A 17,796-nucleotide genomic window follows, 5' to 3' on the forward strand; every position below is an offset into this window, starting at 1 on the left:
TATGTTATTATTACCGGGTCAGATCTCATTAATAAACTAGAATTAAAAGTTAGTGAACTTACTTTGATGTTGGCTTGGCCATCTTGGCCATGTGGCAAAAGAGCCACAGTACTTGTGTGCCCAACATTCTTGAGTTGCCCCGCTTCCAAAAAAAAAAAAAATAATACCATAATACACCTGCAACAGTCGTTTTCCATGGTCCCTTGCTGTTTTCCTTTTTAATAAAAAGCCTAGGCTATGATAACAGCTAGGACAGGGTTGTCTAGCTGAATGCGAAATAAGTCATGCAAAAACTATAATCTCCTAAATACCATTCAATTTGATCTTATTTTAATAGTACTGACAACATATTTAAGTTATCACACAGTACTAAAAAAAAAATTAAAGGGACACTATATATAGTATACTTCGGCGAGTCAAGAGCTAAACAAAACTTCTATACACGACGTCTATACGATGAATTTTCAACATTTGAAATTACGTGCTGCCACGCAGCGCCGATCGGAGCAAGCAGATAAACGAGGAAAACTAGAGTTTTTGAAGCACTACCATGTCACACAGACGCGACCGTTGTTGCAAAGAGCTATGCCAGAAATATAACGAGGAATCATTTTCCTGACGGGGATTTGTCAATTCGCCCGCTTGTGTGTAGGCGATATCAGTGATTATCTTATTGCGTTGCATCGCGCCAGCTCGCGTCCAACTAGACACATGTATTTATAATCAAATACAAATACAACCATAACTATAAACACACATACACACGAACTATCTTTTGCAGCCGATCATGCACAACCTTTGTTTGCTTGATCCCTCCGTAGACAAAAATACATGCAAAAAATGTCAGCCCAGTTTCTTATTTAAAGTGACTCGTTTCAAGCTAACTGTAATTTTACTTGCGATATCATTGGTTAATATTACTTATCTGTCATCTTGTAGAAAGCACAAATTAAACCTTGTAGCCTACCACACTTGACTGCTGTTTAGAATTTCTAGACAGCAGTAAAGTGTATTTTTAACATTACAAGCTTGATAATTTGAGTAACACTTTAATTTATACCATGTCTGTATGAAGGTCAAAGGTTTGTGTGGTTCTTTGATTCCATGCAATACATTGAAATCCAAAGCCATTTTCATATTCTTATTTTCTTCCAAATAATGATGCTCACAATTTCCAATGAGAAAGTTAAAGGTGACAAAGGCAAAGAAAACCCTTGATGTTTAACTGAATGAGGAAGCCTTCGGATGAAAACCCTATACAAATGTTAATTTGATTCATATTGCCTCAGAATTAATGATACTGACAAAAGTCTCATACTTGATTATGACAGGTAATAACAACACTTTATTTTCTAGTGAAAAAAAATAAACTGAGCCTGTAATAAACTTTAAAACAATCTTTAAATAATAAAACATTAAGGACACACTTTAATGTATTAACTGCTGAAAGCATCGAGGTGGGGGGGGGGGGTTGACTTTATTCACAACATAACAGAGTACATAATAACGTCTCAAAGTCTCAAAAAAATAATAGAAAGATCTCTATTAGAATAATCCATAACATTTGCAATGGACAAGGTGTAGACCGTGAACTGGTTATGGACTGCACTTAATGAAACTGTTGCAAGATGGATGTGGGAATGATGGAGGGCTATAGGTAGATCTGTGCTAAGGATGTTGTCCTAGGGTGTCTGGTGGAGAAAAGAAGAGGAAAAAAAATGTTAAAGCATTTTATAAGGAAATAATGTTACTGAAAACTTACTGTGTAAACAATAATACAATACTGGGCAGTGAACATCATGTACAATGCGCACAATACTGTCAGCAACCTCTTTACTAGATACTACACAGCTGTGCCACTGAAATCAGATTCATGAACATGATTGTCACAATATTTATTTGAATAATGTTTTTGGGTGAACCATCCCTTTAAGGTCCATGTTTGATAGAGATAATTGCTCATTTAGCAGTATTGCTGTGAAAGCTGACAGTAATGAATAAAACTGAACAAAGTTCTGACTACCATACATTAAATAGCAAAGAGCAACAAACCCAAAGCTGAACTGTGTATGTGTGCCCAAACTGTGGGCCCCTACATCCTTTCCGATTTTGTCCTCCAAACAATGTGAAAACTGAAGTCAAAGAAAACAAATATAATGAATGTATTTATGTAAGTTGTGCTACACATTAGCCAAAAAAAGGGTTAAAATACAAACATGACATTGTAAAACAAAAAACTCTTTGCTTGCCATTTTAAAGCATAAAACATATTAAAAATCCTAAAAACAAAACACCCATTAAATGTTCACTGTTATGGGGAACATCTATTCACGTTAATATACACGTATATTCTGAATATAGTAAATTAACATAGCAATTGTTTTACGAGTAGTAACTGTAGTAATTACATGTATACCCCATTTAATGCTCTCATAAATATAACATAGAATATTAAACCTACATTTAAAATAAATATTTTAGTACAATGTAAATTTTAGTCAGAATCATTGCACTCCTATTCTCTTCAATTATTTCCAAAATGAGACAAGGACTCTACCATCAAATGTAAGTTGTGCTCTGGAGAAACATGACTCAGGTCCACACACATCTGTCAAAGCATCTGTCAGAGCAAACTGCAAACAATATTTCTTTACTGAAGCATTTTCTTATCAACTGTGATAAGACTTTTAGTTGTATGGATGTCGCCATCTTTGATAATACTTTACTATACTACTTTGCTTTAATTAGAGCAGCGGTTCTCAATTCCAGTCCTCGTGCCCACCAGCTCCACATATTTTTGTAAGTCTCTCTTTTTGATTCAGATAATCAGCTTGTTAGAAGAGAGCTCCGTGCCTAACCTGTGTTCCCATTGACATGGTCCCTACAAAGTGTTCATTGCTCCCTACACCCTGAGCAGGGGATATCTGTTGAAGTTTAACTCACTTCAGAACATTCATTCATGGATTTGCGCTGCACAACATCTTCACAAACAGACAAGTGTGACTTCATATACCTCTGTAAATAAATACAATTTAAATACTGCTTGACTTTAGTTACTTGTTCATATAGTTACTTGTTCACACAGACAGCAATCGAAACACTATTGTAAGCAGTTGTGTGTAGAGAACATTGAGACTCACATATGTAAGTCGTGGCCTAATGGTTAGAGAGTCGGACTCCCAATCGAAAGGTTGTGAGTTCGAGTCCCGGGCCGGCAGGAATTGTGAGTGGGGGGAGTGCATGTACAGTTCTCTCTCCACCCTCAATACCACGACTTAGGTGCCCTTGAGCAAGGCATCGAACCCCCAACTGCTCCCCGGGCGCCGCAGCATAAATGGCTGCCCACTGCTCCGGGTGTGTGCTCACAGTGTGTGTGTGTGTTCACTGCTCTGTGTGTGTGCATTTCGGATGGGTTAAATGCAGAGCACAAATTCTGAGTATGGGTCACCATACTTGGCTGAATGTCACTTCACTTTACTTCACTTTAGATGCGGTTGTTACTCCCAAACAGTGAAGGTGTGAACATAGCCTACCTATGAGTAGTAAAAGTTTGTCCTTTTGTTTTCTTTACTTTAAAAAAAAAAAAAAATTAATTAGGTTAAACTGGCTTCTGCTTTTCAACTCCGGACAAACTTTATTTTATAATTTATGTTTTATTTTTTTCATGGTCTATCACATATCCTACATTCCAAACATATTTGTTCTTCAATTTGCATTCTCTGAAGACTGGAAATGTTGTGGAATAACTTGCCTTTTTAATATATAAAGAAAATAAAATGTGACATTTTATCAAATTAATCTAAAACATTATTTGATTAAGATAATTGGTTGCAGCCTAAAAATTAACCATTCAAATATAGACAACAGTGTGCTAAACAACTGTTTACATATAGGAAGAGGTTTGGTGGTGAACAGTGGGAGAAAGATCCTCACCCAAAGTTTGGCCTGTAATATCCACAGCTGGTGCATCCTGAGGTTCTGGTGAGCTGGCGGCAGAATGAAGGAGATCCACTCAAAATCTGCTTTACAACATTAAATCTTGGTTATATGAGGTAATTCTTCTTGAGTGGTCTAATGGTACTCAATGGAAGTTTGTCGACACCCCCTAGTTGTTTTGGTATACAAAAATACAGTCAACGTTGTTGAAACAACAACAACAAACAACAACAAAAAATATATACCTGAAAGAGGAGTTTGTGGGAGAAGAGACAACTAGATCTGTATAGATTAGATCATGGTGGTCTCCATAAATAGACCGGTTGCAGAAGAGTGGATGATGGAAGGACTACAGCCAAACATCAGGACAGAAGTCTGCATGAGTCGGGTAAGCAGAATAGATTGCACTGTAAATAAACATCATTAAAACAAATGGTAAAGTCACTCAATTAAATCCCTATAAATCAAAGCAATTTTTAACTAACTATATGACATTATCACACACACAGGTTTTTTTAAAGAGCTATATCTTGAGTCTTTTTGTTTATATTTATGCGTGTTATGATGAATCTGGCAATCAAAGATGCAGGATGCTAGTTTTTATTTTTAAATTACAATGTCTTCATTAAGAAATGTTCAAGAAAATGTCCCTTTCATAGCAAAAGGCAATAAATATCATTATTATTATGATTGTTCTCTATATTGCACAAGGCTGAGCGAAAAACTTTCTGCATAATGTGCACATGCATGTCTTTAGGTCACAAGGGTTTGGAATTTTATGGATTTATAGTATTGCATACATTTACATTTCTAACAATTATAGAGCATAAAATAATATTTGATTTTTTAAATTTTGCTATGCGTTTAACGTGACGTGTATCGGAGTTGATTTGGGATCAAATGTTATGTTTGTTGCTAACTGAACGTGCACCGCGGTTGGTTGCAAAACGCGTTGCTTCAACATATGATCGGGTAAAACTGTTTAAAATTAGTAAACTATTAAAAATCTTTCAACAATCCCACCAATGGCAAACATACTATCATAAAACTATACATTTCCACCTTTCGTACTTTACCTCTCAACCATCACTCCACCACAACTTGCCCTGACGGCTTCTTCATCCCTTGGCTCATTGGCGACTCGCGCGCGTACATCGCCACCTATGGGGTTGCCCAATTATATTTAACAAAGAGGAACTCTCAGACTGGGAGGAAAAGAAAGAATTAAAACAAAACAAAAAATTATATGTCTTATATTTTTGCAACACCATTGCTTTGAATATAATAGGAAAACACTATTATCATTATTATTATTTTTAATGCAAAGTTAACGCAGTGTGTCATTATATCATTGTACATAAAAAAAAAAAAAATATATATATATTTTTCTTAAAACTTAAATTCTTACTCGCGTGCCAAGCCCGCGAAACCGGGCAGCGGGCTTATATAAGCCGGGGTCTGTGCCCACCGCGCGCACAGCCTGACTCCACTTTGAGTGACATCCCCAGCAGTGCGTTTTCCTGAGGTAAATTACTTTTTACTTAACCTATTTAGTTAAATGACTTTTTAAAAGTATGGACCGACAACAAAAGTAAAGGACATTTAAAACTATGAAGAAAGAAAGTAATACATTTTAATTATAATAACAATCTGTCTGAGGGAACAGTTCGTTTTTCTGAGGGTTATACTACTAAAATAAATAGCAGGGGTTTTCACTCATGAAACCAGTTAAATTGTAATAAAAATTGGACTTAATAGAAATTTTTCTTTTCCGTTAAATGTATCACATTTCACAAAGACGATTTTCCGTCGTTTAATATATCGTTACAGTCCGCTCATCAGCGCCGTTAAACACCGAAATGCCGTTACATCCGTGTGACGTCATTGCTGATAGAGCCAATCCGCTCCGTTTGAGAGACGCTCTTTCATTTTAGAGTTATGTCATGTTAACTTTACTTTAAGAGACCAATCATACAATTATTCTTAATAATATCTTCATTATTCACAATTGTATGGAAAGTAGTGCGTTGTCAGGTTTAACTGCGAGCGCGTAAACCCTCTCTCTAACACGCTGGCGCGTGCACTTAGAGCGAGGGCGAAAGCGAGAGAGAGAAAGAGAGAGAACTCATAAGCCTTGACACCTTTATAGAAATCGGTGATTCACAAGAATGAAAATGCATTTTTACCGTGGCTTATTTGTTAGTGGGCTGTAAGGTCTCATCAGAAACATCGCTCTGCATTCTTCTTCTTATCATGCTTTATCAAATAATATTATAAATATCCATCAGAGACTTTATAAACTTTGGGATTTAATAGAGTAACCTCCAGTGATATTATCTTCTCTCTCTTTTTCAGTGTCGATTGCCGTCTTATTGTTGTAAGAGTCAATGTCATTTCTTATTTGCCAGATTTATCACAACATGTTTAATCAATAATCACTGATGAAAGTGAAAACATTTTAATGTGTACAGACATATCTCACTCGTATGCGTTCTTCTTTTTCTCTCTTTTTTTGTTTGTCTACAGCAGCTACATACACCACAACGGCTCTTTTAAGAGCCACATCTTGAGAACGTCTTTGACTTTGTAAGTTAATATTTTAAATGACCACCCATTATTTGGGTTTAGATCAATTACAACAACATCATGCAGCATGTTAGTAATGTCTTAATGAAGACATTAAAGGAATACATAAATAAAGGAATAAAAAAATATATATATTAAATGCATGTGTGAATGAAATGGAAACAAAACTAGCATCCTGCATCTGATTTGCCAGATTCATCATAACATCCTAATTAATCAATAATCACTGATGAAAGTGAAAACATTTTAACGTGTACAGACATCTCATTTAAATGCATTCTTCATTTTCTCTTTTTTTTGTTTGTCTACAGCAGCTACATACACCACAACGGCTCTTTTAAGAGCCACATCTTGAGAACGTCTTTGACTTTGTAAGTATATATTTTAAATGACCACCCAGTATTTGGGTTTAGATCAATTACAACAACATCATGGAGCAAGTTAGTAAAGAGATTCTTACATACATAAATACTAGCATCCTGCATCTCTGATTTGCCAGTTTCATCATAACAATTGATTTTTGATATCAGGAATTCACATTTTTAAAGGGATAGTTCACCCAAAAATTTTAAATCTGTCATTAATTACTCACCCTCCACGTCATTTCTATTTTCGAAACACAAATTAATATTTTTCGATGAAATCTGACAGCTCTCTGACCCTCCCGTAGACAACAACTCAACTGTAATGCAGGTCCAGAAACGCAGTAAAGACATGGGTAAAACAGTCCATGTGGCATCAGTGGCTCAACTTCAGTTTTGCAAAGAAAACAAAAATAACAATGTATTCAACAATTCTTACATACGCACGCTGACACGAATGCTAATTATGCATGTTCATGTGCTGATTACATCGATTACGCTCTTGGGTACTCTCCAAAATGGCAAAAGATGTAACTCGGGAAGAATAGCAGTTGAAATAAATTGTTATTTTTGTTATCTAAGTACACTATAAGTACGTGTTAGTACACGTACTGTAAAAAAGTGCAACCGTAATACCTATTGGTCTTTATAGTTCTTTTGCACTTTAATCTGTGTAAAACCTTAACTTTATATAGTTTTCTGTATTGCTTTATTGTATTTTTATTTAAATATTCAGTTTTTCTTTTTACGAAAAAAAAGTTTTTAAACCTGTTATAATGCATTATAACCATTTTTTAATACTAAATTTCAATATTGTGATAATACCGTATACCGTGATAAATCATTAGTAATTAATCGCAACATGAAAATCTGAAACCGGTATATCCCTACTAATGTCATTAAATTTTGGGCAGATCAAATTTATATTTTTACTTTCAATATTGACATTTTAGCCATTCTTATGAGTTTAGTTCCAACCCTCATCCAACAATTATCATCTGGTTGGAATTAGAGAAAAATTTTCAACTAGTTGAATTAAATGGATAAACTATCTAAAATAAGTGACCACACATATTTATTAAGCTTTTGCATGCTATTTCTAGGCAAACATTTAGATCCAATACTTTAAACACAATGACAAAACTTACATTACCTGTTATATTGCTTCCCCAATCACAGAAAGTTCTCTACAGTCAACCACACTCACTCAACGATATCCACAGTTCACACTTGATCAAAACCAAGGTATGTGTATTTATTGTGACAGAATTATTAGACATTACGCCTTGTCACGCATATTAAACATTGGTTCTGAATTCCAATCTTGGGGACCTATAACACTACACATTCTGGATGTCCGTCTCATCTAGCATGCTCTGTTGGGTTAAGGGGATTCTATGCAAGGGTCTTCCAAAACTTGAGTTGAGAACCACTGCATTTGGCTTATCAGGTTAGTGCACTGCATTTTCTGTGTGTGTTAATATCACAGTACCATGGATTGCAAAAAACCATCTTACTGGAGTAACATAGATAAATTTAAGTTATTTACTTATAATCTTGAATTCAGCCCTACCTTTTCACTCACAATTAGAAACCAGCTATGTTCAGTTTCTAATGCAGGGCTCGACGCTTTTCAGCTTGTCCGGGACAAGTGGATTTTGTGAAGGGGCAAGTGAAAGAATTGTACTTGACCGATAGGACAATTAACCTCATTAAAATTTTAATAAACAATAACTAGGGCAGCACGGAAACTTTGGCGAGAATGACTCTGATTGTATTACTTTCAGTGTAAACTCTGGTTAAGGTCACGTCAGTTGAGGCTCGTACAGCCTGTCTGACTCGTGGATCAAATCAAAACTATAAGCGCAACAGCACACACAAAGAAACCAATGTTAACAAACATACTTCGGTAGAAAAAAAGATAAATATTCTAATTCCATCAGGTGCGTGATTTCACATAGAGCAGCTGTTTTTACACAGAGCCGTTGATCACAGAATCCTAGCATATAATGAGCGTGGATTTGTGCAGCTTCTCAGTTAACAATGGCTCTGTGTAGTAATAGCTGCTCTATGTGAAATCACGCACCTGATGGAATTTACCGCTGATTAGAGAACCGGCTTTACTGAAGAGATGTGCATTAATCATCGGCCGATATATATCGTGCACCCCTATTTAACAAAGTCTATACAAAAATTATTTTAGTCCACCAACGTTAATCCGGTCATTTTTCTCCGGTCTGGTTTAATCACAGATTCAGCGATATGATTGGTCAGCCTGCCTGTCAATCAAACTTCCTGCAAAGGGTCAATTTTGCCAATTTTTTTTGCCACATTCAAATAAGAAGAGCTTCTTTTTTTTATATTTTGGCCTTTTCCTAACCAACCTGGGTTATTGTACGGTGTCAGAAAACCTGTATATAGAACACAGAAAGTAGTATGCACCCTTTTTGCAGTTTGAATTGGAAAAGGAAATGACAGTGTATTTATTGCTTTTTTTTGTTTTTGATTTTTTTTAATTGACAAACATGCTAGTTTATTACCTATATAATCCATTTTTGTAAAATAATCTAATTCCCTGATTTTGCTCTTAGAAAGAAAACATTCTCATCAGATGATGAGCTTCATGAAACCCCCAACAAAAAAATTAAAATGAATAGAGACAAAAATCCACCTACACCAAAAATCCAGCCCGCACCAAAAGTCCCGCCTGCACCAAATCCTCCAGCACCTATAAATTACATCAAGACAAAAGGTAAAAATACAATAAAACAGTTAAATGACTAAGACATAATAGTGTGTGACTGCTGAGTGCTATTTTTTTTCAGGTCCTGTTGTACGACCTCTGCTTACAACAAGCAAAGCAGTGAACTCTTTCAGCAATTGTGAGTTTTAAATTTAGATAACTGATATTTGTGGATGTTTTGTTCCATGCTCAAGAATGTTCCTTAGCCATGGTAAGATCAATGTATAGCACAGGCTCTCGTGACTTGTTGGTTTACATCACTTTTCTTTTTCAGCCTTACCCAATTCTGTTGCTATTTTAACAGTTTGGACAGAACTACTATCATTACATTCATAACTTGAGGATTTACATACTAAGGATGATTTAATAATAAACATTTGGTTGCCAATTAGAAGCGATAGCAATTTCAAGCTTTAGTAAGGCTTTGTGTAGTACAAAATCTTGTTTTGGGAGGCAGACATAACATCTACATATCAATTCTTTCAACAGCACTTGTTCATCACCACCAAAGGGCCATGGAGAAGCCACAGCAGGCCCGTTTTGAGACTTTCCCCAGCTGTCAAGGTAACAGGCTCTACATGAGTACTGTAAACACAAATAAATTCACAGCATTTATGACAACTCAAAAGTCTGACTCCATAACAGGGTGGGTCTTTTACAGGTAAAATTGGCCAAAAAAGAGATTTAACTCACAAGTTTACAATTTTTAAAGGGGTCATATGATACGATTTCATTTTTTCCTCTCTCTTTGGAGCGTTACAAGCTCTTGGTGCATAAAGAAGATCTGTAAAGTTGCAAAGTTTCAAATCCAAAGAGAAAGTAAACCACACCCTCCTAAAATGTTCTAACATGCCCCCACGTCTATGTCAGTACAGTCGTGGCCAAACGTTTTGAGAATTACATAAATATTGGAAATTGGAAAAGTTGCTGCTTAAGTTTTTATAATAGCAATTTGCATATACTCCAGAATGTTATGAAGAGTGATCAGATGAATTGCATAGTCCTTCTTTGTCATGAAAATTAACTTAATCCCAAAAAAACCTTTCCACTGCATTTCATTGCTGTCATTAAAGGACCTGCTGAGATCATTTCAGTAATCGTCTTGTTAACTCAGGTGAGAATGTTGACGAGCACAAGGCTGGAGATCATTATGTCAGGCTGATTGGGTTAGAATGGCAGACTTGACATGTTAAAAGGAGGGTGATGCTTGAAATCATTGTTCTTCCATTGTTAACCATGGTGACCTGCAAAGAAACGCGTGCAGCCATCATTGCGTTGCATAAAAATGGCTTCACAGGCAAGGATATTGTGGCTACTAAGATTGCACCTAAATCAACAATTTATAGGATCATCAAGAACTTCAAGGAAAGAGGTTCAATTCTTGTAAAGAAGGCTTCAGGGCGTCCAAGAAAGTCCAGCAAGCGCCAGGATGGTCTCCTAAAGACGATTCAGCTGCGGGATCGGAGTGCCACCAGTGCAGAGCTTGCTCAGGAATGGCAGCAGGCAGGTATGAGCGCATCTGCACGCACAGTGAGGCCAAGACTTCTGGAAGATGGCCTGGTGTCAAGAAGGGCAGCAAAGAAGCCACTTCTCTCCAAAAAAACTTCAGGGACAGATTGATCTTCTGCAGAAAGTATAGTGAATGGACTGCTGAGGACTGGGGCAAAGTCATATTCTCCGATGAAGCCCCTTTCCGATTGTTTGGGGCATCTGGAAAAAGGCTTGTCCGGAGAAGAAAAGGTGAGCGCTACCATCAGTCCTCTGTCATGCCAACAGTAAATAATCCTGACACCATTCATGTGTGGGGTTGCTTCTCATCCAAGGGAGTGGGCTCACTCACAATTCTGCCCAAAAACACAGCCATGAATAAAGAATGGTACCAAAACACCCTCCAACAGCAACTTCTTCCAACAATCCAACAACAGTTTGGTGAAGATCAATGCATTTTCCAGCACGATGGAGCACCGTGCCATAAGCCAAAAGTGATAACTAAGTGGCTCGGGGAACAGAATGTTGAAATTTTGGGTCCATGGCCTGGAAACTCCCCAGATCTTAATCCCATTGAGAACTTGTGGTCAATCCTCAAGAGGCGGGTGGACAAACAAAAACCCACTAATTCTGACAAACTCCAAGAAGTGATTATGAAAGAATGGGTTGCTATCAGTCAGGATTTGGCCCAGAAGTTGATTGAGAGCATGCCCAGAATTGCAGAGGTCCTGAAAAAGAAGGGCCAACACTGCAAATACTGACTCTTTGCATAAATGTCATGTAATTGTCGATAAAAGCCTTTGAAACGTATGAAGTGCTTGTAATTATATTTCAGTACATCACAGAAACAACTGAAACAAAGATCTAAAAGCAGTTTAGCAGCAAACTTTTTGAAAACTAATATTTATGTAATTCTCAAAACTTTTGGCCACGACTGTATGTGGGAAGATTTGCATAACGCCGCCCAAATGTTCACACAAATAAAGAAGGCATAATTTTCATACTCGCTGTTGCCGTCGCTACCATGTTGTGGAGTCACTGTGTGTTTTGTTTTGAAAGCAAAACTAATTTTTTTGGCCTTCCAAAAGAGGACATGACTAGAAATCAGTGGTTAAGTTGTAGTTCATCCCATTTAATACAGATGTGTGCAGCGTGGAGCAACAATAATGTACATTATGTGAAAAATGTAAACCACATAAACACATTGAATTGCACCAATTATGCAACAATGTTCTTTTTAGCAATGTCATATGACCCCTTTAAATGCCCAGGAGAAAGATGCAACACTATAGCAATTGCAAAATTGAAGCTTACTTGAACTAGTGGTGATACCTCAAGAGTCACTCTTAACCTATCTTTATCCTATCCATGAAACCCATCCATAAAACTTTTTTTCTTTTAAATCAGTCTTCATTTATGACACTTCAGCTTGTGGTTATGGGTTATTATGGTTTGTAATTGGCAAAATACTTGGATTTTTTTTTATCAGATATATACATGCATAATAATTATGCACACACTGTAGATGTTTAGTCATGTGCTTATTCTGCCTGATGTCAGAAGTTGCAAGACACTTTAATGAATAAAAACCAGCCATTAAAATGAATGTGTCATGTAAAATTATTTAAATTTACCAGTTCCATCATTCTCAGCTCCAGATGTTCCCATGAGCTTCTCCCAGGCAGATGAGCCACAAGATGCTTGGGGTGAACACTCACCTGACATTCAAGGTAAAAAAAAACAATTAGTGTTTGGTAAAAGAAAACAAAAAGGACAATTACTGTACACACATAAGGTAATTCAGCATGTTATGTACAATCCATCAGATAATGCATTTTCTTTGCTGAGACCTTCAAGTTCCAAGCAAGAAAGAACACAGCGTAAGTTGTATGACTCACTTTTGGTAAGTACTGTAGGATTTCATGTAGGTGTACTATAGAAAATGTGCTTGTTTAAAGCAAAAATGTAAAGCTAAATAAGCTAAAATACAAAGAAATAGAGAGCACAATTCAGCAGCAGCAGAATGGGTACCTTTTGTAATGTCAATTAAGCTCATTTAACAGAGAGCTTCTCTCATGCAGACCTCCAACTGGAAACTTGGGAAGAACACCCATCTATCACTCAAGGTAAAAAACATTAATTAGTATATGGAGGAAATCAAAAACACAATTGCAAATGAGTCGTGGCCTAACACAACCTAATACAATTTTTTTTCACTTTTTCTAATTAGAGAACAAATTCTCTGCCTTAAGACTCTCTCAAGACCAAAGACCATCAACCACACAACAAAGAAGAATGCAAAGTAAAAATAAATAAATAAATAAAAATGTCAATTTCAGTCATTACTAGGGTATCACTAAAAGGGGTCATATGCTATTTTAAAGACCATTATTTTGTATATTTGGTGTAACAGAATATGTTGAGACGCTTTAATATTCAAAAAACATTTTTCAAATACTGTACATTATTGTAGTTCCTCTATGTCCCGCCTCTCTCAAAAACCTCATTTTCAACAAAGTCCCTCCTTCCGACAAGCACAGGCTGCTCTGATTAGCCAACTTACCCAATACATTGTTATTGGCTGAACACCGCAAGCACTCGTCGGAAATGCAACGCCCCTTTCCATAATCGCGAGCTTCATCTTTCAAAGTAAATATCAAGACTGTTAATAATGTCTTTAGTTTTACCATCAGTTCAAGCCCGAAAGGGCAACAGAGTCGTGTGACAGACACAGTGATGATGCAGTACACAAGCCACGGTTAAGACAGCTTATGTGCTATGATTTCTGACAATCTGTTTACTCTGCTGTGATGTTACCCTCACACACACACCTAATCACACAACACGTTACTCTACGCTGCGCAAAACTGCGCATTTGAACAGTCAATAGCAAACACTTAAACTATTAAGAAAACATACTTAAAAGTAGCGATTCAGAATAAGCACCAGATTCAATTCAAGTTTATTTGTGTAGCGCATTTTACAATACAATCGTTGCAAAGATCGTCATAGCAAAGTCGGAATTTACCTTTTTTTTTTTTTTTTTTTGGAATAGCCTTTGTGCACAGCCAGCCTTGTACTCTCCTAGGTTCACAAAACTGTCATCCATTAAATGTGTTGTACAAATTTGAACATCTGGGTTGTTCTGTTGTAAATAAATCTTAACAATGAATCTTCATTGCATCTACTTTCGGAAGTCCACATAAAGTGCTTTTGCTTTTGCCTAGAAACACAAAGCGTCTCCCTGACATGACTGCTTCAACACTAACTGCAGTTCCTGAAACCACACCTTTTTTTTGAGTGAACACATCTTGACGTAAATGTGTGGGGGCGTATTTGAATGAGCCGTTTAGCATGGTATGGATCAGCCTTATCTTTTAGATAGAATAAATCCTTTAGTGGGAGACTTTAAGCTTTGTAACTCTTTAGATCTTATACATGTACAAATACCTACATAACACACTGAAGAAAAGGAGAAATAGAAATCACATTATATGACCCCTTTAGGAGCCCTTGAGCCAGATTTACTAAACAGACCAAATTAGCATTAGAGCGCAATTCCATAAATGTGCCGATGGGAGGGAAAATTATGCGTGTGATTTACTGACAATGCAAACTTTAAAGAACAGACGAAGCCAGATCATTCCCACAATAACCAGTGCAATCTACCAAGAGCAGCGCAAATTACCGCCTGCTTTAAGACATGCCTTTTTTGGGTATTAAAAATTTATCAAATACAAATAATTTGAAGAGCACAAATGTTATTAAATCAATGCGTGATTCATCTTAATACTCACCTCCCATAAATTTTGTGTCTCAAAGGAAAACTACTACAAATGCATATTCAAGGTTTAACGCAAAAACAACTGTCCACATCTTTTCAGCACTAATTCTTTACTGCGCCTCTTTAGTAAATCCTGACAGTACTATTTTAACACCAAAAGAAGGTTTGGCTGATGCAAGCCGTTAGTAAATCTAGCCCATATTGTATCAGTGTCATGCATTGTCATTGTAGCAAATACAACTTACCAACTTCACCTTTCTTAACTCCAGCTGTTCCAGTGAGCTTGTCCAATGAAAATGAGCAAGAGGATGCTTGGGGTGAACACCCATCTAACTTTCAAGGTAAAAGAACATTCATAAACACATGCAGTAAACACATACACTGCAAATTAATAACACTAGGTTTATTAACATTACATTTTCTGTACAATCCATCAGAGAACACAATCTCTGAACAGAGATCTTTTTTTTTTGCCTGTTGACAGCATCGTTAGAAAGTAGTGCGTTGTCAGGTTTAACTGCGAGCGCGTAAACCCTCTCTCTAACACGCTGGCGCGTGCACTTAGAGCGAGGGCGAAAGCGAGAGAGAGAAAGAGAGAGAACTCATAAGCCTTGACACCTTTATAGAAATCGGTGATTCACAAGAATGAAAATGCATTTTTACCGTGGCTTATTTGTTAGTGGGCTGTAAGGTCTCATCAGAAACATCGCTCTGCATTCTTCTTCTTATCATGCTTTATCAAATAATATTATACATATCCATCAGAGACTTTATAAACTTTGGGATTTAATAGAGTAACCTCCAGTGATATTATCTTCTCTCTCTTTTTCAGTGTCGATTGCCGTCTTATTGTTGTAAGAGTCAATGTCATTTCTTATTTGCCAGATTTATCACAACATGTTTAATCAATAATCACTGATGAAAGTGAAAACATTTTAATGTGTACAGACATATCTCACTCGTATGCGTTCTTCTTTTTCTCTCTTTTTTTGTTTGTCTACAGCAGCTACATACACCACAACGGCTCTTTTAAGAGCCACATCTTGAGAACGTCTTTGACTTTGTAAGTTAATATTTTAAATGACCACCCATTATTTGGGTTTAGATCAATTACAACAACATCATGCAGCATGTTAGTAATGTCTTAATGAAGACATTAAAGGAATACATAAATAAAGGAATAAAAAATATATATATTAAATGCATGTGTGAATGAAATGGAAACAAAACTAGCATCCTGCATCTGATTTGCCAGATTCATCATAACATCCTAATTAATCAATAATCACTGATGAAAGTGAAAACATTTTAACGTGTACAGACATCTCATTTAAATGCATTCTTCATTTTCTCTTTTTTTTGTTTGTCTACAGCAGCTACATACACCACAACGGCTCTTTTAAGAGCCACATCTTGAGAACGTCTTTGACTTTGTAAGTATATATTTTAAATGACCACCCAGTATTTGGGTTTAGATCAATTACAACAACATTATGGAGCAAGTTAGTAAAGAGATTCTTACATACATAAATATTAGCATCCTGCATCTCTGATTTGCCAGTTTCATCATAACAATTGATTTTTGATATCAGGAATTCACATTTTTAAAGGGATAGTTCACCCAAAAATTTTAAATCTGTCATTAATTACTCACCCTCCACGTCATTTCTATTTTCGAAACACAAATTAATATTTTTCGATGAAACCTGACAGCTCTCTGACCCTCCCGTAGACAACAACTCAACTGTAATGCAGGTCCAGAAACGCAGTAAAGACATGGGTAAAACAGTCCATGTGGCATCAGTGGCTCAACTTCAGTTTTGCAAAGAAAACAAAAATAACAATGTATTCAACAATTCTTACATACGCACGCTGACACGAATGCTAATTATGCATGTTCATGTGCTGATTACATCGATTACGCTCTTGGGTACTCTCCAAAATGGCAAAAGATGTAACTCGGGAAGAATAGCAGTTGAAATAAATTGTTATTTTTGTTATCTAAGTACACTATAAGTACGTGTTAGTACACGTACTGTAAAAAAAGTGCAACCGTAATACCTATTGGTCTTTATAGTTCTTTTGCACTTTAATCTGTGTAAAACCTTAACTTTATATAGTTTTCTGTATTGCTTTATTGTATTTTTATTGAAATATTCAGTTTTTCTTTTTACGAAAAAAAGTTTTTAAACCTGTTATACTGCATTATAACCATTTTTTAATACTAAATTTCAATATTGTGATAATACCGTATACCGTGATAAATCATTAGTAATTAATCGCAACATGAAAATCTGAAACCGGTATATCCCTACTAATGTCATTAAATTTTGGGCAGATCAAATTTATATTTTTACTTTCAATATTGACATTTTAGCCATTCTTATGAGTTTAGTTCCAACCCTCATCCAACAATTATCATCTGGTTGGAATTAGAGAAAAATTTTCAACTAGTTGAATTAAATGGATAAACTATCTAAAATAAGTGACCACACATATTTATTAAGCTTTTGCATGCTATTTCTAGGCAAACATTTAGATCCAATACTTTAAACACAATGACAAAACTTACATTACCTGTTATATTGCTTCCCCAATCACAGAAAGTTCTCTACAGTCAACCACACTCACTCAACGATATCCACAGTTCACACTTGATCAAAACCAAGGTATGTGTATTTATTGTGACAGAATTATTAGACATTACGCCTTGTCACGCATATTAAACATTGTTTCTGAATTCCAATCTTGGGGACCTATAACACTACACATTCTGGATGTCCGTCTCATCTAGCATGCTCTGTTGGGTTAAGGGGATCCTATTATATGATGAGTTAAACCACATGTAAAAGACATCCAAAATGTGCAATGCAAGGGTCTTCCAAAACTTGAGTTGA

General features: G+C 36.1%; 4 long non-coding RNA genes across 5 annotated transcripts; 2 read left to right on the forward strand and 2 right to left on the reverse strand.

The window, feature by feature from the left end:
* Window positions 1–1,524: 1,524 nt before the first annotated feature.
* Window positions 1,525–4,389, reverse strand: LOC132122617 (uncharacterized). The gene is made up of 3 exons (XR_009426407.1): window positions 4,182–4,389; window positions 3,934–4,019; window positions 1,525–1,691 (listed from the first exon to the last, which is right to left on the reverse strand). It is a non-coding gene; the product is annotated as an uncharacterized LOC132122617 (long non-coding RNA).
* A 941-nt stretch (window positions 4,390–5,330) lies between these two features.
* LOC132122619 (uncharacterized) lies at window positions 5,331–8,131 on the forward strand. 2 transcript variants are annotated; one of them, XR_009426409.1, is made up of 5 exons: window positions 5,331–5,461; window positions 6,292–6,313; window positions 6,463–6,522; window positions 6,834–6,893; window positions 8,064–8,131. It is a non-coding gene; the product is annotated as an uncharacterized LOC132122619 (long non-coding RNA). The 2 variants fall into 2 exon arrangements; XR_009426410.1 differs by having other exon boundaries at window positions 6,837–6,893.
* A 1,249-nt stretch (window positions 8,132–9,380) lies between these two features.
* Window positions 9,381–15,355, reverse strand: LOC132122618 (uncharacterized). The gene is made up of 4 exons (XR_009426408.1): window positions 15,145–15,355; window positions 13,147–13,229; window positions 12,750–12,833; window positions 9,381–10,212 (listed from the first exon to the last, which is right to left on the reverse strand). It is a non-coding gene; the product is annotated as an uncharacterized LOC132122618 (long non-coding RNA).
* A 301-nt stretch (window positions 15,356–15,656) lies between these two features.
* On the forward strand, window positions 15,657–17,570 carry LOC132122620 (uncharacterized). The gene is made up of 4 exons (XR_009426411.1): window positions 15,657–15,753; window positions 15,903–15,962; window positions 16,273–16,332; window positions 17,503–17,570. It is a non-coding gene; the product is annotated as an uncharacterized LOC132122620 (long non-coding RNA).
* Window positions 17,571–17,796: the final 226 nt, after the last annotated feature.

This window comes from Carassius carassius, chromosome 40 (assembly GCF_963082965.1).
Source record: "Carassius carassius chromosome 40, fCarCar2.1, whole genome shotgun sequence".
Taxonomy (NCBI): Eukaryota; Metazoa; Chordata; class Actinopteri; order Cypriniformes; family Cyprinidae; genus Carassius; species Carassius carassius.